The sequence below is a fragment of the Labrus bergylta genome, chromosome 16, assembly GCF_963930695.1.
Source record: "Labrus bergylta chromosome 16, fLabBer1.1, whole genome shotgun sequence".
NCBI classification, from domain to species: Eukaryota; Metazoa; Chordata; class Actinopteri; order Labriformes; family Labridae; genus Labrus; species Labrus bergylta.
Window position 1 is genome coordinate 14,512,470 of NC_089210.1, and position 19,929 is coordinate 14,532,398.

The following is a 19,929-nucleotide window of genomic DNA, read 5'->3' on the forward strand; positions in this document are numbered from 1 at the left end:
GTGTTTTTCAATGCTTGATATGGACACTGGTGAAATAAACCTAATACAGGTGAAGTATAATTGATGAGAAAGTTGTGTTGCTTAAATAATTTCAAAAACGTTTGTTCAATTTATTTATACAGCAGTGTATAGCAGGACATACAATTCACGGGCCTTCACTGCTCCAATACACAACCGTCTCATAGCTAACATGAATGTTCCCAGCTGATTACTTCATACAGACTTATTGTATTTCATGTTTAACCCTCTGTCATTTTCATGTGCTTTCTGAACGTGCTACTTAAAACGTTAGTTAAGACTCCAGATAGGTAGCCATATGTTTGAGTAAGAGTAGTAGCATCAAGGACTCTTAATTTGTTGTCAAATTTAAGGGTGGCTGTGGCTCAGTCGGTAGAGTTGTCACCTCTAAACCGGAAGGCCAAGGGTTTAATCCCCAGCTGGGCAGCATGTCCAATGTGTCCTTGGGCAAGACACTTAACCACAAATTGCTCCTGCTGCTTCGGTGGCGGTGTATGAATAGGTTAGTTACTTCTGATGGATTATACTATATAGCGATCATCACCATCAGGGTGTAAATGGTTGGGTGTGACATGCAGTGGAAAAGAGCTTTGAGTAGTCTGAAGACTAGAAAAGTGCTATATAAGCTAAAGTCCACTTACCATTTACCAGTGTAATCATGTGAGGAGGGAGGAGAGCAGAAAGAGGCACAACATAAAATCTATAACAACCATGCAATGGGGCATTCCCTCTCGAATCTGAAATTCCATCCTACTCTGTGTTTTCCTCTTTCTGCTGGGATAGAGGATGTTTTTGTAAAAGCAGGAGATGCGTGCTCGGGGGCATCAGTTTCCCCTGACAGGCTGGAGGTGAGGCACAGTCAGCTGAGGCGCTCCATTGAGGGAGTTGCACATGTCATCATTGTGGTTAAGTGGAGGAGAGACAAGCAGGATGAGTCATGATTGGATAGAAAGAGACTGAGGCGAGGTAGGAGACCTTGTGTGTTTTCGTTTTTGTGTGAGTGTGTGTGTGTGCGTAGCTTGTATTGAATTTGTATAGAATCTGAGCTACAAAGGTTTTTTCAGCTCTTTACCAATCTGCCTCTTACTCTTGTGTAAAAAAAAACAATGCCCCAACAAACAAACACTTCTAACACTGACACACAGGGATACCAGATGTCAGCTCAATATTAATTTACTTAAATTATAATTGTTCAGGCAGAACTTCAGGCTGACTCAATGAAATTACACATAACCGCAAGATATTGATTTTATGTTATGTGCACAGGGTGTGAAATAAATTGAAAGTATTACCACAGTGTTAAAGTGTGCAGCAGCGACAGGAACATAATGTATACACTTAAATCGTCCCACTAACATGACGAGCAATTACAGATACCCATTGCAAAGCAGCAATATTCAATCAGGCAAAGTTGAGACTCATATCTGGCGGTGAAGCGAGGTTAATTAGTATTCTTGGCTTCAACCAAGCATGCAGGATGTTGAAGGGTTGAAGGATAACGTTTGTTTAGATACACGGGTGCAGTGTCCACAGATAATGTCTTCATTAACTATTGATACGCTTACACGTGCAGGCAGATAGGCTTTAAATCTCCCCCCAACTTACAATCTGCACTCCCTTCACCTCTACCTTGCTTTTTAAAATCTCTAAATCCCCCACAAACACATAAACACCTCCTCCACCCATCAAGGTTTTTCATGCCTTCACTCTCAACCCTGCTTCCTCCTCTTCCTTCTCCACTTATCTCCATCTAAATTCTCTCCTCTCTTTCTCTTTTACTTGAACATAAGCACAAGGTACACACTGCCGGCCCATCCTCCCTTCCTACCCCCCGACTTCAGTGCCCCCCCTCCTTTACACAGCCCTTCACTACTTGCATTATCTTTCCCGGAAATTGCATTTCCAGCACAGCCAGGGCCCCATTATGAAGAGGGAGCGACATGCTGTAACCTTTTTAAAAAGCCATTAGTGATGCACCTGCCCCTCCCCCTACCCCTCTACCACCCTCCCTCCTTCTCAGCACCTACCCCTTAGACCCCCACCAACTCTCACCCTTCTTACAGCCCCCCACCCCTGCCTCTCTTCTTTCACCCTCCCTGACCCCTCCCCACCCAGATTGCAGCTGTAATGTTATTATTACGTTTCTACAGCCATTACGTGGCCGGCTCCACGCTCCCCCAGCTGAACATGCCGAACAGATGCAGAGGGAGCAGCATAGGGCAATGGGCGCAGTGATAATACGCAGAGGGTCAGATGTAAAGGAGGATTTGTAGAGAGGGGATGGATGGATGCAGGGATGGAGGAATAAAATTGAATGCATGTCGTAGAAAGGATAGGAATGAGAGCAGAAGAAATGGAAAGGAATAGGGACTGCAATCGATGAAGGTAAACAATGAACTGTCTATCTCTCCATCCCCCAACCCAGCTCCCTCTTTCGGCCCTGTTATCTAAACACAAACAGAAACTGTACCACCAGACACTGGTATCACACACACACAGAACAATATGTAAAGAGATGTACACACACACAGCAACAGTAGCTCAATACACAGTTAGTAGTGCTCCTGTCTGAGGAGCACTATTGTTGTTGCACTGTCATGTAGTGTTGTGGTCGTGGACCACACTGGCTGCATTATCGCCCAATTAGAATGCAGAGACGAGCCAAGGAGGGCAGTAAAGAGGGAAGTGGAGTGCCACGGAGCAGAGCAGAGACAGGCAGAGAGGGTTGAGAAAAGCCAGGCACAACAGACAGACTCTAAATCCAATTCCATGGGCAGGTTCCAGGAAGCAGATAGTGAGCGATAGTGCAGGAGGAGGTGGAGGAAAAAGATCTTTTTTCTCTCACATCTTCTTCAGTATAGCAGAGCAGAGCATGCAAGCCTTAATGCAGCAACTACTGTACTGTATACGAGCCTACACAATACAGCATCGAGGCAGCCAGCTCAGCCCACTGACTGACTGTCAATGTGATGGAGGTGGTGGGCTACGCCGAGGCATCTGAGGGAAACCCAGAGGACACAAATCCATAAAAACAACCCACTGTATATTTTATGATTTTGCCCACTTGACATAAAATCCCACAATCCCAGAGGAGGATGTTCATTAAAGTAATTATCAGCAGGATGGCAGTGCTATACATGCTGTTCTGTATGGTGACTGCAGTCAGTGTTTACATGAATATCTCGTGAGAGTTTATGGTGCTTTTAATGTGACTGACATGTTGAAGAGGGCTTAAATAATGGTCGAAGCTGACAGTATAAGCTTTGGAATCCTTACCCAATAAAAAAAATATATCTATATATAAATAATTCAACCAAAACATTTAATTTTTATTTCAAAATGAAGTTGTGGTGTAAGTAAATTGGTCATCGCCTCCAAAACGAAAAGTTGTTTTGTCATCATGTGAGCCATACTGGTCAAAATGTTTCAGCCTTTTCCCATCTTTTTAATGTTTCTGTCCCCATGTGAGTCAACCCTGGACAAGTTTCTTAGATAAAAACTTCAATTTTGTCTACATTTCTGTTGACACAGATTGCTTCCTGTTCTATAAAATTCTTTTTTTTTGACTCGCTGAATGCTACTTCATTCTGTATCGTACTGAGCTTTTTAGATTCCGTCTGTCTCTTTCTGTCTCTCCCTCTATCCCACTCTCCAAGCCCAACTCGCAGCAGATGGCTGTTCACAATGAGTCTGGTTCTGCTGAAGGTTTCTGCTCTTTAAAGGACAGATGTCTTGTCAATGTGACATTGCTGAATGTTGCCAAGTGCTTTGCTCATGGTGGATTAATGTTAGGTCTTATAATATAGTAAAGAGTGTATGTCTAGACATGCTCTTTTTGTAAAGTGTCATGAAACAACATAAGTTATGAAATGACTCAATACAAATATAAATGTAGGAATACCACAAAGTGTGTGTGAGTTTTAAAAGTCTTGGAACCAAAACGGTTTGTCAATTTGGCAAATACCCTTATTCAATTTCTACTAGTGTTTTTGTGACATTGATATATCTGTCCTGCTTCCCTTGAGATATGAAGCCACAGCCAGTAGCCTGTTACTGTAGTAAAATAAGTGGGAAAAAGTGCAGATCAAGTCTGGCTCAGTCCAAAGATAACCAGATCTACTTTGAAAAAATGAGAAGTAATATACATTTTATCAGTTAAATTTACCGTATCAAAAGTGAAATTATTTCTTCAGACAAAATGGTGTGAAATTATTTGTTTAAAAAAAGGTTTGGATTCCTGCCAATCATTCACTGTACAATAACAGTTAACCTGCTTTAGCCGATCTTGCCAAGCTAGGCGAACAGATGACAGCTTTTTGACAAGCTCAGTATCACTCTTGTCATCTAGTTATTGGTCAAAACAAAGTACCTGATTAAAAACAGGAATGTCAATTACATATCATCATATGTACTTTATCTTAAGTACTATCTATTTCTGCAGAAAAATGGACCCTAAGTATTTTAGTCACATATAAAAACTTTCATTGAAGGTGTCAGCTCTTGATGTCGGAACAATTTAAGCAACAGACTGCCTTAGGTTAGCCTTTCTTAGCATAAAGAGCAAAAACAAGAGCTATGTAGTTTTATCCTTTATCCTTGTTTAAAGGCAGAGTCAGTAGCTTTTTCCTAAAAAAAAAACAATTATATAGACCTATAAAAAAGTATTTAACACTCAGTCACCACTTCTGGGCCTTCGTGCATGTGTGGTGGTGCCTGTGTCACCGTCCTCTGTTTGTATTTCTTTTTTTTTGGTTTGCTTTGGTTGCCTTGTCTCTGGGCGGGCAGCTGGTATGTTTTCCGCTGCAAATGACAGCAAGCAGGTGAGTTTAAGAGTGTATAAAATTCAGCAATTGGACACAATACAAACCGGCGAATATGATGGACTGGTACGTAGCGGCAAAGAAGAGAAAATACAGTTTAATCATAGTGAGGCTAAAAGACAAGCGGATAAAGCTCGGTAAAAAGCTCGGGTGAACCTGTTGTTTGCTTCTACCTTGTGTTTGCTTTCTGTTGGACAGGCAGGTGCCAAACACCGATGGTTAGCATGTGCTATTGTGTAGTAGCTTGCAGTGTAGCTACATCCTGCAGTGGGTATGCACTTCTGATGGCTATAAGCCCAGAATGAGGGACCCAATTTAAATGCTGTGTTTACAAGCTGCACCGAAAACTGCTACTGTCTCCACCTTAAATACAGAGTAAAGGTGCATAAATAATAACAAAATGTTTTTTTCAGTTTTTTGTTTTGAATAAATTACGGCATGTTTGCTGGTGTAGGGAGATTTTTACCTTCAGGCAGAGCCAGGCAAGCTTCCCCCTGCTGATTACTTTATGATGAAGGCCTTCTAGATGTTGCCACATATTTAATAAAGAAAAATATAAACGATCTTCTCCTCTCTAATTTGTAGCAAAAAGAAAATAATTAATGAATTGCCAAATAAATTGGTGAAGTTTTAAGTTTGAACCTTTAAATTAAAACTTGCTGGAACAACCCACCCACTGAAATCAGGGCGACTGAGTATCTATCTATCTATCTATCTATCTATCTATCTATCTATGTTTTTCTGAGCTTATTTCTCTCCACCTTACCCCATCAACCCCACCCTCCCTTCCTCTCTCTTCATCTCTCTCCAGACACTGACACCAAACCCCACAACAGCCTCCCTGCTGATCGATACAATGACATCATCAGGCGTAAACATCATCAGAGAGCTGTGGGCGAGGTGCTGACCTGAAAAAACACACACACACACACACACACACACACACACACACACACACACACACACACACACACATGCACACTCTTGCACACATTCACATTAGGACCTGGGGGACTGCGCTGAGCTTCTATTCCTTGTAACCCCTGCCTGCCTGCCATCACTGATGCTGCTGAAGTAAATCTCACTGATGACAGGCCCAGGACCTCTTTCACACACACATAAACACATGGGCACACAGCAAGATAATAGACAATAAGGACATTCCCCTTGAGTGAGCCATTGAAAGGAGTCCAGGCTGCTGGGTGTAAATACAGTCAAGACAAAGCACTGTTGACTCTGTGACTGTTTAACTGCACTGCAGCTGTCATATTTACACTACTTCATCCTCTTTGTCATGATAAATACATATAATATAAATACATCCTAGTGGTCCAAGAAGCATTGTGGGTACATTTAGCCTTCTCTCTCCATATTTTTTTCTCTCACAACAGAACCGTCTCAGTCACTGACTGAAGGATTGATGGACTGACAGACATTCTTATTGTCTGACCTGGCCTGAGAAATACATGTACATATACTTTTATGTCGGTGTAACTTGTGTAAAGCTGTCATTAGTTTTACAGGCAGCTGGGAGCCACCAGTCAGAAGCTGGACAGCCAGGATGGAAAAGCAGAGTAGAAGTAAATATCAACAAAACCGCAAACATCTCCCAGTCTGATAAAGACAGCTACAAATGGGGAAGCTTCAATGGTTGCAGGCTCGGCTGTGCATTTCAGCCTTTTGACTGACAGACAGAAAGACAGGAGGCAAGGGCTGAGCAGAGGGGAGACAAGCGGACATTTCTAACATGGCAGTGAAACATCTGCAGAGTGCTGCAAAGATTGATACAGTGGGCTCTCACTACGTGCTTCTCCAGATTCAGAGAAGTTTGGCCTGTTATTTATCTGAAGGATGATGGCCCCAAGTTCCTCAGCAATGTAGTTTAACATTCAGCACTCCAGTAAAAAGTCTTTAGAATTTGCATTATAACTACATTTTATGTATTGTATTTTATTTTTCACATTTTCTGTTTGATTCAATTTGAAGTCATCTTAATAGAATTAGTTGGGTTTTTAATCACCATACGTTTTTCTTTGTTTGTTTTTTTTTGCAAATCATTGGTTCAAGGTCTATTGGTCTTCTTATTTCATTGACAATGTATAGCACTTTCAAGTCATTCGGTATGAAATGAAACAAACAACAGTTAAATTGAATGTAGCACAAGAGCCTATAGATGGACTGTATTTTGTAACCAAAACTGCACAGGAACTTTACTAGTTCATTATTTCCAAAATACTGCCGATGTGCCCTTGACCAAGGCACTGAACCCCCAACAGCTCTGGTGTGCTCCCTGTGTAGCAGCCCCACTCTGACATCTTTCCATTAATGCATGTTCTCTAGGTCCATAGACTGGGTGAACAAGAATAATCCAATAATTTACCAAGTCTGTCTGAACATGTAGTTTTTTTTTTTTTTTTTACTTTTTAAAGACTTAATAGAGTCAGTAAAGCTTTAGAAAGAGAACTCCAGCGGTTCGGTTCAAAAGCACGATCACCACAAGTCTTAAAACGTGTCTGTTGCCCAGACAGCAGGTGTAGTGTGTTGGGCCTCACTGAACAGGTTGGTGAGTAATGGGTGGATGAGTTCTGCCAAATATTCTGGGGCCTGACTGTGAGAGGATCTAAAAGTGAGGGCGAGAATTTTAAACTTAATCCTTTATGCCATGGGAAGCCAGTGCAAAGATTTCAGGATGGGAGTGATGTGAGACCGTTTGTTTGACCTGGTGAGTATTCGTGCCGCAGCATTCTGGATTGTCTGTAGGGGATTTAGGGTGGGCATGCTGAGTGAGGTGAAAAGAACGAACCCTCACTCCTAAACCTCTTCTCTTTTTGCCCTGCAATACTTTTTTTTTGGTCCAGATAAAGATCCCCAGTCTTTTCTTGAAACTACATGTCTGCGCCAAAATTTACAGTATAATCTGTATTAAATGCAATTGAGTGTTGATTCTTGATTGAAACAACAACAATCCCAGAGCTCCCAGCACTTTTTCTAACCATAGAATTAATTTGAAACATTCTGTCATACACTATATTTAGAAAAAGAAAAAAAATCTTTCATTGGTTGAAGGGAGAGACAATCTTGATTCATTTAGACAGTAAGTCATCTACCTGCAGCAGATGGAACAGACAAAGTGTACCTCAGCTCATTTGAAACAATATTGAAATATACTGCTGCCAATAAGAAAAAAATGTATTCATTACATGTCTGTGCCCTGACAATTTTCAATCCATTTCTTCACGCCACTGGGATGTTTCATACAATTTAAAACCAGTTATGTGTGTGGACTGGTTTCGATTGGATAACCCCCCTTTTGAATATTGCAATCACTGGTCATGTTTGCTGACAGTGTTTGGCTCCATCAGTACCACACTGACCAGACTGGACACCAACTGTCACTGTTTGCATTCAAAATATTTACAAAACACATGGCCACAAAACTCTGACTTTTTTTTACTGTGTTGCAATGGAATTAACAGTTAAGGTGAAAATGAATTCCTCAATTGACTGCCTAAATTTACTCAATTAACTGATGATCAAGTCATGTCAGCTGGTCTAAGTGACACAGGTTTCGATATACTGGAAACCGCTATATATATAGATATACTGAAAAACACATGTGTAAATTGTTACCTGTTGAATAGAGCCATAGCTTTATGGATAGTGAAAGAGCTCTTTCTTATAATCAAATTGGATCCAACAAGCCACACACTCTTAAACCAAGTTTTTCCATAACATCTTGACAGTTCAGAAACACCCTTTCCTATAGCATCAGCCCAACTTTGTATTCTCGCCATTATTACACTAGTCGTTGTGCACTTCCACATGCATGAGGGTGAACCATGTGAACTTATAAAATCAGTTATTTTTTCAAACCGTCCAAATAAAAAATGTAAACTCTGATAGAGTCTGGGATTTAAACCAACTTACTGAGCAAGCTTATTTAATTAGCCAGCTACAGCTGTTGTTTTCATTCAAATCAACAGTCGCAGGCTAGAAATGAAAAGCCTGCTTTTGTCTACCTCTCCTAAATATCAAGCACCCATTGTTTAAAATATTCAAAGATGATCAATAGAAAAAATCTGCTATGGTATCATCATAACCTAATAACCTTGACGGGGGGGGGGGGGGGGGGGGGGGGGCTAACACTCTGTTGAGGCTGCTATTACTACTGTATCCGGGAAATGTGGAGCTCACAGTAAGAGTGGCTGCAGCCCTTTTTACACCAAAAAATTTCACAACAGCTCCATTAAGGAAGATTTTACACATCATGAGCATTAGAAGCAAGAGGCGTAAACCTTGTGGCATTGTCCTTTTTCTGTTTCTACTTTGCTTGATCCTGGTATGAACAAACTTTGCTACATTCTGTCTCTGTACTTTTAAACAGAATGGTGAGGTAGAGTCCCCGCTTGGACTGGCCTTGTATATCTTGATGTAGCAGGGTCTCATTTCAGTCTGTAACCCGCAGCCTGCCATTGGGCCAGATGAGACCAGGCAGGAGAAGCGAGTCGAAAGCAGTGGGGTGCATCACACCTCTCCTACAGCTCAACTGTATGGACTCCCCATGTGTCCTCCTATGTACAGTAGCCTGTAATGTAGGTGCCTTTCACTTTGATCACTCCTGTCACTTGTGCCTCGGGCAGACTTTGAGTAAAAGGAAGATTTCTATTTTCCATTCATCTCCTGTCCTGTGTGGGTTTTTTTTTTCCTGTTCTATATGTCCCTCCTGCCATCCCATATTTTTGTCCTGCGGAGAGAGAGGTACAGGGTTACGACCCTTCCCTTACTCCCGTCTCTTACTCAAACATTACGCGTAGAGAGTGGGGTGCAACACAGCCAAGTGGGCCCATTGAGCCAGGCTCTGGACTGAATTGAGCTTGACTTCGAGTCCCCACGACCAATACCCCCCCTCCCACACCTCCCACCACCACCAGCACCTCCTCCTCCTCCTCATCATCAACCCTTTCCTTCCATAGCAGGTGGCGCCACTGGCAGCAGGGTAGAGAGAGGGCTTTGATTCCTAAGCCAGTGGGCTCAGTGCATATTCAAACTAGGGCCTTTTGTTTGTGTTGCTGCTAGGCCCGAGTCAGACTCGCATGCAGAGAATACAAATCAGACCTTTGACAGGAGCAGTTAACCTGCCGCTAAATATAGCTGCCCTGGGTCTGAAAGAGATGGAGGGAGCACTGCCAGAGGGAGAGAGATGGAGGGAGCTCATAGGGCAGGAGAGATGGAGAGAGTGAACAAAGAGAGGGATGAGGTTGGGTGAAGAGAGCATGGAACATTTAGAGCAGAGAAATGAGAAGACTTTCTTCCTGCTATCGCCTTTGGTTTTAAGGGAACAGTGTGGGTAAAGACGGAGCTAGAAAGTCTATACAGAAATGTCTGCTGAGCAATTGATGCATGCAAAGCCGACTTGATGTGTGCGTTCAGACTCAAAAGAGAGAATAAATAAAAAACACAGAGTCTGGGAGTGGGTAGCATGGTGGGGAGAGCGGCAAATGAAAGATAGGGAGAGTCTGTTTAATAAAGCAGCAATCTTGAGGGAGCGAGGGTGAGGGAGAGAAGGAGAGGGAATGAGAAATGTGCTCATACCACAGGGATCTGAGCAGACTGCAAAAGAGGGAGAGAGACAGAGGAAAGACTCAGAGAAGAGAAATTAGACAACGTAAAAGACAAACAGACAAGAACAGGACAGGAACAGGACTTAGGACTACCCTGTCTGTCCTTGTAACTCATACTCTAATGTTTTCCTGGCCCAGTTGGAGTCATATTGTTTTTAAAAAAATGACATCAGAATGATGTGGGAGCGACTTACCTATGATGCTTATATATTTTTCAAATTTAATGTAAGGATTAAGTAAGGAACTGCAACTGTTGAATGACTGACAGTCAGCATGCAGCAGTATTATGTAATACTATACTACAGCTGTACAAGCTGCAGAGTGATATATGGTCAAAAATGTTGTGTGTGTGTGTGTGTGTGTGTGTGTGTGTGTGTGTGTGTGTGTTTGTGTGTGTGTGTGTGTGTGTGTGTGTGTGTGTGTGTGTGTGTGTGTGAACTCCCTCTGCCCGACCCCACTAAGATATAAAGTAAATCCACATTCAGTGTCAGCCCTGCTAAAACCCTGCATCCTGATACTATTTGACACATGATAAAACTATGATGAATGGTGGCGCAGTCCCACGATATGCCCACCTAGTCAGCTATACTGAGCCATTATGCAATGATGTAGCAACACCACCGCCATCAATACTACTACTACTACTACTACTGGAGTACACTACCTTTAGCTACATCCCCTGCTACCCAGGGAGCTGAGCTGTGTAATCCCTGGGTGGATAAGGCGAGGTTTGGGGAGATTTGGGAAGCAGAGATCCTGCTGAAGCTGCCAGTCCTCTCACTGTGGAAATTCAACGAGTGGAAATCCCGCGGGATTGGATTAGGATGGATATAGAGCCAGTCACTGAGAAGTTGATGTTAGCGAAATGCAATGCTCACAGTGGGCCACAGTACACATGCACAGATTGTGGTGTTGAATGGGCTGGTGGTGAGACTTCTTATACTTGCGCATCAGGCGGTAATTCACTTACCGTCTGTCCATCAGCTTCTATTATGTGCTTACTGCTGCGGCTTCTGGAGAACACCGTTTTAAAGAGAACAGAAATACGTTAGATGGGCCCAATTTTAGGCACAATGGTGATTTTTGAGCAAAGGAGGCGGGGCCCAGAATTAATGACGGAAAATGTCTATCATTTGGCCCAGAATTTAAATGCGGGACTATCTGTAATTTTGAAAAGTTAATTAGCCTAACGCGCCACGCGGTCATTTTCAGGGCAAACGGCTCCAAAGCAGAGCTCTCCAGGCAGCCTGCCACTGCCTAATGAGTCTCTCCCAGTGTGCAGGTTTATCATTTGAACACTTTGGTGAAGGTTACATTTGAATAATTTCCAAGCCTTAGTTAGAGAATATTGTTTAATGTGCTTATTAAAGCCCAATGGAATTCTAATATTGTGACAAAGGAGAAAGCTGAGGCTAAAAGTAGTTCAATAAAACAAAAATACATGTCAATACAATTCAACACGTTTTTTTACATTGAAATTCACATTTTACATTCCTGTTACGTTGATGATTATTGATTATTATAATTAGACTTGCACCTGACACATCCTCAAGTATCCAAGGGTTGTCACTACATCCCGATGAGGGTGCATCACCGTCATCGTGATGTGTGAGCCTCAATCTGCTTCTCCTCTGTGAAGACTCGATCGTTGAGTCGCCTCCGCCGCGCCCCTTTGACCACGCTTGCTTCGCAACAATGGGAGGATAGGGGAGAGGGAGAGAGAGAGAGAGAGAGAGAGGGAAAGAGAGAGAGAGAGAGAGAGAGAGAGGGCAGAAACGGAGCTTGAGATTCCAGGATTTGAAGGGAGGAAAAAGGGTGTAGAGTGTCGGCGTCTCGGATCTTTTTCCTTTTTACCTTGATTTTTTTTTTTCCAACAGGGTGAGGCTTTTTTTTTTTTTTTCTCAGAAGGGTGGTGAGATGTAGGGAAATGGAGAGAGTTAGAAAGGGGGCGTCCCCCCCCCCCTACTCCCTCACTCTGTGTGATTTCCAGATATTGCCAATACCATCGAGTTGAGCGCGAGAGGATGGATTGACAGACTTCCAACAAAGGGGTGAGTATGGAATACATTTCCCCTAAGATGCTGCTGCTGCTGCCGTCTGACTTAAATGCTGTGTAATAGAATTGTCGAAGAACTGAAAGTCCGCAGAAATGTGTGGCCAATATGGCTACAGTGCTGTATGTAAAGCTGTCAGCTCTGTCAGGTGGGCTTTCTTTAAATGTTTGACCAGCGTCCATAAAGACTCGCCGCTCTGAGAGCACCGAAAGGAGGAAGAGGAGGAGGAAGAGGAGGGGGAAAAAAAGCGCTCACTGTATTTGAGTCGCATTGAACAGTCGTGTCGTGGCTTGCCTTTTTTACTCTATTTGTTACCTTTCTTTCATGCCTTCATTCATGACTTTCCTTGAATAGTATTTTTCCATCTTGCTCTGGAGCGTTCCTTTTCTTTTCTTTCTTTCTTTTTTTTTTTTAATCACTGCCAGACTAAAGTGATATCAAAGAGTTTGGCACCGCTTGTTGCTTACATTTGCAACCACTTCCCCCTCGTCCTCCCTTCAGAGTGAACGGCCTGCACTGTACTGCGGATGTGAGTGACTTTATTTCCCTTTCCAACAGAAATCAAAAGTGTTTGAAAAGTAGAATAAGGCTGATACTTGTAAGAGAACATTGAGTAATTGCAGTGTTTCATTGTGCATTTGAGCTTTAGGCTACTGAATGTTTTTTTGAGAATAAACAAAGGCTTGTGTATTAGTGGATGTATGTCTACTTCGGGCTCTCAGGCCTCCTTCCACCATTCTCTTTTATGTTGCACAGCAGTCTCGTGTTGGTTTCTGTCAGCATCCATGTGGGCTAAACACTGCACTTTAACTCCACGAGCTGCTCTCACACAAGTGCTCTTAGAATGTGATGTGCTCTTCAATTGATTGGCTTCAGGTCACTTGAATGAAATATGCAAGATCTCTCCTATAGACACCCCCCACTGCCCGACAAACGCAACCACCCCTTCATTTCATTTTCAGTACCAAAGGAAATTCTGCCTATAGCTTGTAATTGGTTTAGATTGTAACATTTGCAATTCAATCCCTGGCCTCTGGCAGCCTAGCTGTGTGTTTGTGAGAGCATGTGGCAGCAGACTTGTGTGTGCGAATGGAGTAGGAACATACATTTGAATGTGTGTGTGTGTGTGAGTGTACGTGTGTGTGTGTGTGAGTGTGTGAGAGAGAGAGAGAGAGAGAGAAAGAGCCTCCCTGCCTGCCTCTCAGCGTGCGTGTGCTCAGCCCCCAGGCACGTTGGCAAGCATGAACTCCCTGAACTCAATCCTTGTCCATTAAATTCCTATTGATCAAGCAGCAGAGAGAGACATAAAGTTCCATCTCCTCAGTTTCATGTGGGCTTGGCTCAGAGCGGGCTCTTTCTCTATGTTTTAGGCTCTCTAACCCCCACCCCCCCCCCCCCCCCCCCCCCAAAGAGGATAAGGGAGGAAAGATGAGATGCAAAGAGGAGAACAGGATGAGGATGAGAAAATAGGATTGGTTGAAGCCTTGGGAATCCATTAGTAGAGATGGATGCAGAGGGGAAATAGTTGATTGCTAAATTGCACATACTGTATATACATTTGTGTGTGCTTAAATGTCTTGATTGCAAGCTATTTGTTTGCGTAAGTTTTTTTTTATTTGCACCAATACATGTGTGTGTACTCTGTGTGTGTGCGTGTGTGTGTGTGTGTGTAAAGAGGGGAGACTTCCATTTAGTAATGCAGGAAAGCGGCACATATCTGTCCACTGGGAGCTGTCCTTGGTTCTGATCTGTGGCCCCACTCCGCTCAGTCTGTAACCCACTACCACACCACACACACACACACAAATACACACACTCATTATTCCATCCCTCCTACTCCCTCCCCAGTCATTCCCCTCTCCCCTCCTTCTCCCCCACCCTGTTGATTGACATCCACATGCTCTCCATTTGGCTCGCTAAAGGCTGCATTTGTGTGCTTGTGTCTATACAGTACATGCGCGCACTTCAGTTGGTGGGACTGGTGGATGATGTTTTTTTTTTGGGGAGAGGTGCAAGCAAGGGAGAGACTGGACATCCTCAGAGGGTCTTGGGCAGAGAGGCTGCTGGGTAAAAAGAGGGGAAAAAAAACAAGGAGTAAGAAGAGGGAAAACAAAACAAAAAGAAAATCAAGGAGTAAGAAGAGGGAAAACAAAACATCTGTGTGGTAATTGGGCTCCCCTTAGTATTGTAACACATACATTGACATCTGTTTGATAATTGGCTACCCAGGCTCCTCAGAGTGTGTCATGCTAAATGCCGGTTTGGTGGAGAGGAAGAGGAAGAAAGGGATGAGTGGAGATTGGGATGTGTATCTGTAGCAGGGGGGAAGGGGTGCTAGGAGATCTAAGTGATGTGAAGCTCCACAGGTCTCTTGTCCACATTTACCTCTTTTTCCTTCTTCATATGGTAAAATGGACTTGAGCTTGTAACTCTCTGTGAACTCTTTTTATACTGCAGGTCACATTCACCCATTCACATAACATTCATACACTGAGGGCAAAGGCTGCAATGTAACGTGTCTATCAGTATTAACTAATCCCATTCATACACATTCACGTCATGCTGACGCAGCATCAGGAGCAATTTGGGGGTTCAGTGTCTCGCCCAAGGACACTTCAACTTCTATGTGACTCCACGTGCGAGGAAATTGAACCCCTGACCTTCCGGTGGAGAAACGGCCAACTCTACCACTGAGCCACCGCCGCCCAATCTGCAGCACGAGTGGCTCTGAGCAGGCGTTTTTTCATGAGTGCACAGCCTACATTCAACCTGACGGATGAAAAAGAAATAAGTGCTGATTGTCAAGTGATTGTTTACAGCCTCTTGTCCTCGGCCTCTGGGTTTTTGTAGCACACTGATTTGAGCCACAGACCCAGAAGTGATATTAACCGCCTGCTTCCGCAATTTGTTCAGAGCTTTAAGGGGGAGAGGCCGTCAAATTGCATAGATAAATATGTTGAATAATTGATGCGGCGCATAGTGGGGAGCTGTTTGGGAGCACACTAGAGATTGCCGGTGATGCCTGCGTAGCCTCGCCGACAGTCTGTCTGTTTTAGACAAGCAATGGTGTGTGTGTGTGTGTGTGTGTGTGTGTGTGTGTGTGTGTGTGTGTGTGTGTGTGTGTGTGTGTGTGTGTGTGTGTGTGTGTGTGTGTGTGTGCATTCTATCCTCATAGGGTCTTCAACATTACAACACTTACTCTTATCCCAATACTCTTAGATCTGCACAATCAATCCTCGATGTGCGGTTCCAAGCTGTGGGTTTATAAAAGGGTTTGTGCTCTGAATTTTACATCATCCTCTAAGTCCCATCGCTACAAGAAAGCACTTTGTATCGATAGAACGACTGTTTAAAACTTTCACTGGACCTCTGTGTCACCACACATGAAGGTTTATGCTGCTACTTAAAACTAACACCTAGTAATACCTTATAATACCTATTCCATAATCCTGCAGATCTATACAAGAGTGTCAGAGCTTAAAGTAATGGGTGAAGGATTAGTTTGGGGATTTCTCTTAGCTGACACATGGGAAACGGATGACTGAGTCAAGGGAGACCGGCTGGACAGGCCATCAGGACAGCTGATGTGGAGATGTTGAGTCCTAAGTCCTGCAGGTCCTGAGACTTAGGGGAGTTGCTCTTCCTCGCTCCATCTCCCCCCCCCCCCCCCCCCCCATAATGCAGTCTAATGTGAGAGCTTATGGTAAGAGGAAGAGGAAGAAAGCATTGTTAAGACAAAGGGATTTGAGATCTCAGCGCCTCAGAAGACCACATGAGTACTATCAAACTACAACCTCATGTAGAGAATCTGAACATTCTCAATCCAAACATTTTCCGTCTCTGCATTTTCATCCTTTTCATCCATCTCTCTGAAAAAAAAGAAAGTGTGGTATTTCACATGCAGAGGTGTTTAGAATAATAGCAGGAATCACTCCTTTCATGTAGTCTCTTTCAGTGCAGAGGAGCGTGCAGCGGTGTTCTCCGCCGTTTGATTCCGGGGCCTTGAAGATCTGAGGGCAGAGGGATGTGAAGACTGCTTATCTCTTCCTGACACAGCCAATCATGTCGTAGAATGACAGTCCGAACCCAGCTGATACCCCAACCCCCTCTCTCTTTCTCTGTTTCCCACCTGCTTTCTATAATTTCTTGTTTTATATATAAATCACACACACTATTCCTCTCACCTCCTCATTCAACTGAAACTTCTATTATTTATTCCTCTCCCCGTCTCCTTTTCTTTATCCTACTACAACGCATGTCTTTTTCTTCTTTTCCGTCCCCGTCGTACATGTTAAAACACACATGCGCACACCGCCCCCGAGTCTGCCTCTTCTTCCCCCGTTTCACTGCCTACTCCTCTCTATCCTTTTCACTCAGTTTTCTCCTTCCTTTTCTCCTGGCTTCTCTCATGTGTGCAGCATGGGGGCTCAGGCTGGCAGCACTGCGGGGGCAGCCCTCACTCCCTCAGATGTGTATGCGTGTGACTGTGGTGCTCACTGATAAACACAGGGACAGGGGTGGCGAAGCTCACATCTTCCACTTCCTTACTCGCACTCAGTCAGGGGTTCCAAGCGTTGAAGAAATGAAAGCTCAAAACTTTATTGCAGCCTAGTGCGCGATGACAAAATGACTATTCATGTAAGCTCAGCAGTCCATCACAATCGCTCTCTTCTTTTTTGCTCGTGTTGCTTGCCTGCTGCTGACTGCAGATACAGTTTGTGTTGCAAAAGAGATACTGAGGGAAGAGTATTTACAACAGTGGAAGGAACGCTAGTTTTCATTATGGTATTGTAGTTTACAAGAGATGTTAACACTACATTGTACAAAACAGGCTTAAAGAATTTAGACTGATAAAAGTTACACATTATTTAAAGCCCTTTCCTTCATTGACTGTTAAGTGTTCATCAAGTATTTCCCTCTCTTAAATCAAAAATGAACCTTAATGTATAAAATACCTGGTTGCATGGACAGCAGTCTAACTCCAGTGAAAATATTTTTGTTAAGCTAAAACAGTTTACTGTCCAGTTAACTGAATTGTCTATCGACCACTGAATGTATTCAAAACTTTTTTTGTACGTGATTTACTTTTCAATTGCTTTTTTTATTAAAATGAAAGGAAACATTTAAAAAGTATTTTCATGTTCCAGCCTCTCAAATGTAAGGACCGGGTGATTTTTCACACTTTGTCCTAAACTGGTTATTTCTGGATTCATGGTCTATCAAAAAAAAAAAAAAAAAGAAATTTCATTGGGAAGTTGAAGCTGCAGATGTTCCTGAAATATTATTTCCTTCCTGGTCGGATAGCAAACTTCAGACTTGAATATTGGTCTATGCAATAAAATCGCTGTAAAAAAACAAGACTGAAAGACCACAAAACATATATTTGGAGAAACATACTGATTGTTGACAATTTGCTAGCTTGTTTTAACATGAGCTCGAATCACACTGTTGTTTGCAATTGTCAAAAAAAGAATTTACATGAAACCAACTGTTCAATTGTGCCTGCCTTAAACAGAATTTAGTAGTTGCTGTAATCATACATATTTGGGACACTGTATTGAATGTAAGAAACAAGTTGATAAAAGGTTAGCTAATAAATTATCATGTAAAGGTGCATTAACTTGCATATTCTTTAATCAAAGTCGTGAAATCTAATTCAATATCAGAGGAATTTCAGCTACTGGAAACCCTACTGGAACAACTGTGATTGCAGCAGGCTCTTTCACTTTGTAAAAATATTTGATAGATGATTAACTGAATAATTAGCTTAATAGACAATAAAGAAATACACAATACAGCCTTAATTATTGACCAAGTCTGAAACCAGTTGAGTTCCCTCTCTTTTTTTTCTTGCAGGACCCTGGACAGCTCCAGCCACTTATCAAATTCCCACCCTTCCCTCCATCTCTCTCCTGCCACAAAGACTCTAGCAGAAAGAAAAGGGGGGGGGCGTAAGAGAGAGAGAGAGAGGAGAGCAGGTGGAGTGGAGTGAGGTGGCGTAACCGTTTGCTCCCGTCTCGACCACGGGTATTCTTGGGTTGATAATACAGATGTCGATGTTATTGCTTGAGAATACGCGTAGCTGAGCGGAAGCCATCACCATCAACAGCAAAAAAAAAAAAAAAAAAGTTTGATATACGCCCTCCCTCAGACAGGAGCTTCATGTGAGGAGCGTCCGTGCAGGTGGAGGTAACACTGAAGTTCTGCTTGTGGCTTGCTTGGTATCTCTACCCAGCATCCTCCTGGCCTCTGCAGGAAGTAAGACCCTTCCAAGCGTGCATCACACACCTTCTTAGCTCTGATTGTTCATCCGCTTGACAGATGCCCTTATCAGAGTGAGTGGTGAAGAGGGGAATCCAATAAGTGCACATACAGGAAGGGGGGTAAGGTGGGGTTGTTTTAAGGGTTTTGTGGAAGGCGGGGGGGGGGGGGGGGGGGGGGTGCTTGGAGAAAGACGTGACTCTGCACGACAGGACAGTAGGTCCAGCAGTAGCACTGGCTCCTGTGGCTCGCCATGTATAAGGTCACAGTCAAAGAGCAAATTCAATATCCAGACAGGCTGGCGGGCAAACAGGCTTTCAGGCAGGTACGGGCACAGGCAGAAACAATTTAGAAAGTCAGACATATATCTCAGTCCACTCTCAGCTGCCCAGAGAAGGGGCGGGAAGAAAAGGAGACAGAATATTAGAGATGGGGACAATAAGACAAAGTGTTAGCAAAAGGAGCTCAGTATCAGTGAGGAGTAGTTGTCTGATTCAGTGGTGGAAGAAACTTTATATAATGGCTATAATTGCGTTCAGCAGTTTCCATGGTGCTTGTATTTACATAGATATTTTTTCATTTATTGATACTGTGTTTTTCTGATGCACTAAATTTCAATGAGAAAAAACAATACTTAATATAAGTACATTATATTTATCTGCCAATAAGGGTAGATTCAGAATCGTATCAAAAAAAGGGCCCAAACCCAAATGTACAAGTATGATTTAAATTTGATATGTCCTGTGTTCAATATGTAGAGTAATTGGATTTTGTTAACTTGAAAAATGTATCCATACCAGATTACTGTGATCTTAGTGAATGTAAAAAAAAAAAAGAGCTTGCCCCTATTATTAAGAGGGAAAATGTGGGTGCTCAAATATAATATGCTGTGTAAAACATATTTAACAATCCATTACACTCATTTAACGTGTATAGCGTTTTGTTATACTTCGTCTACTTTGATTCATGGGTTCATTTTTTTAGCCAACAGGCAGAGATCAAGCTCTAAAAACTCACTTTGCCCTACCTGCTCAGCCAGGATGAGCAGAGAGAGAAAAAAAGTTACAACACAGCTGCTGAACAATGAAGTATTCAAAAGTTAGATAGCCTGATATTTTGATCAGCCAAAAGAGAGTTAATATAGTAATGTATACT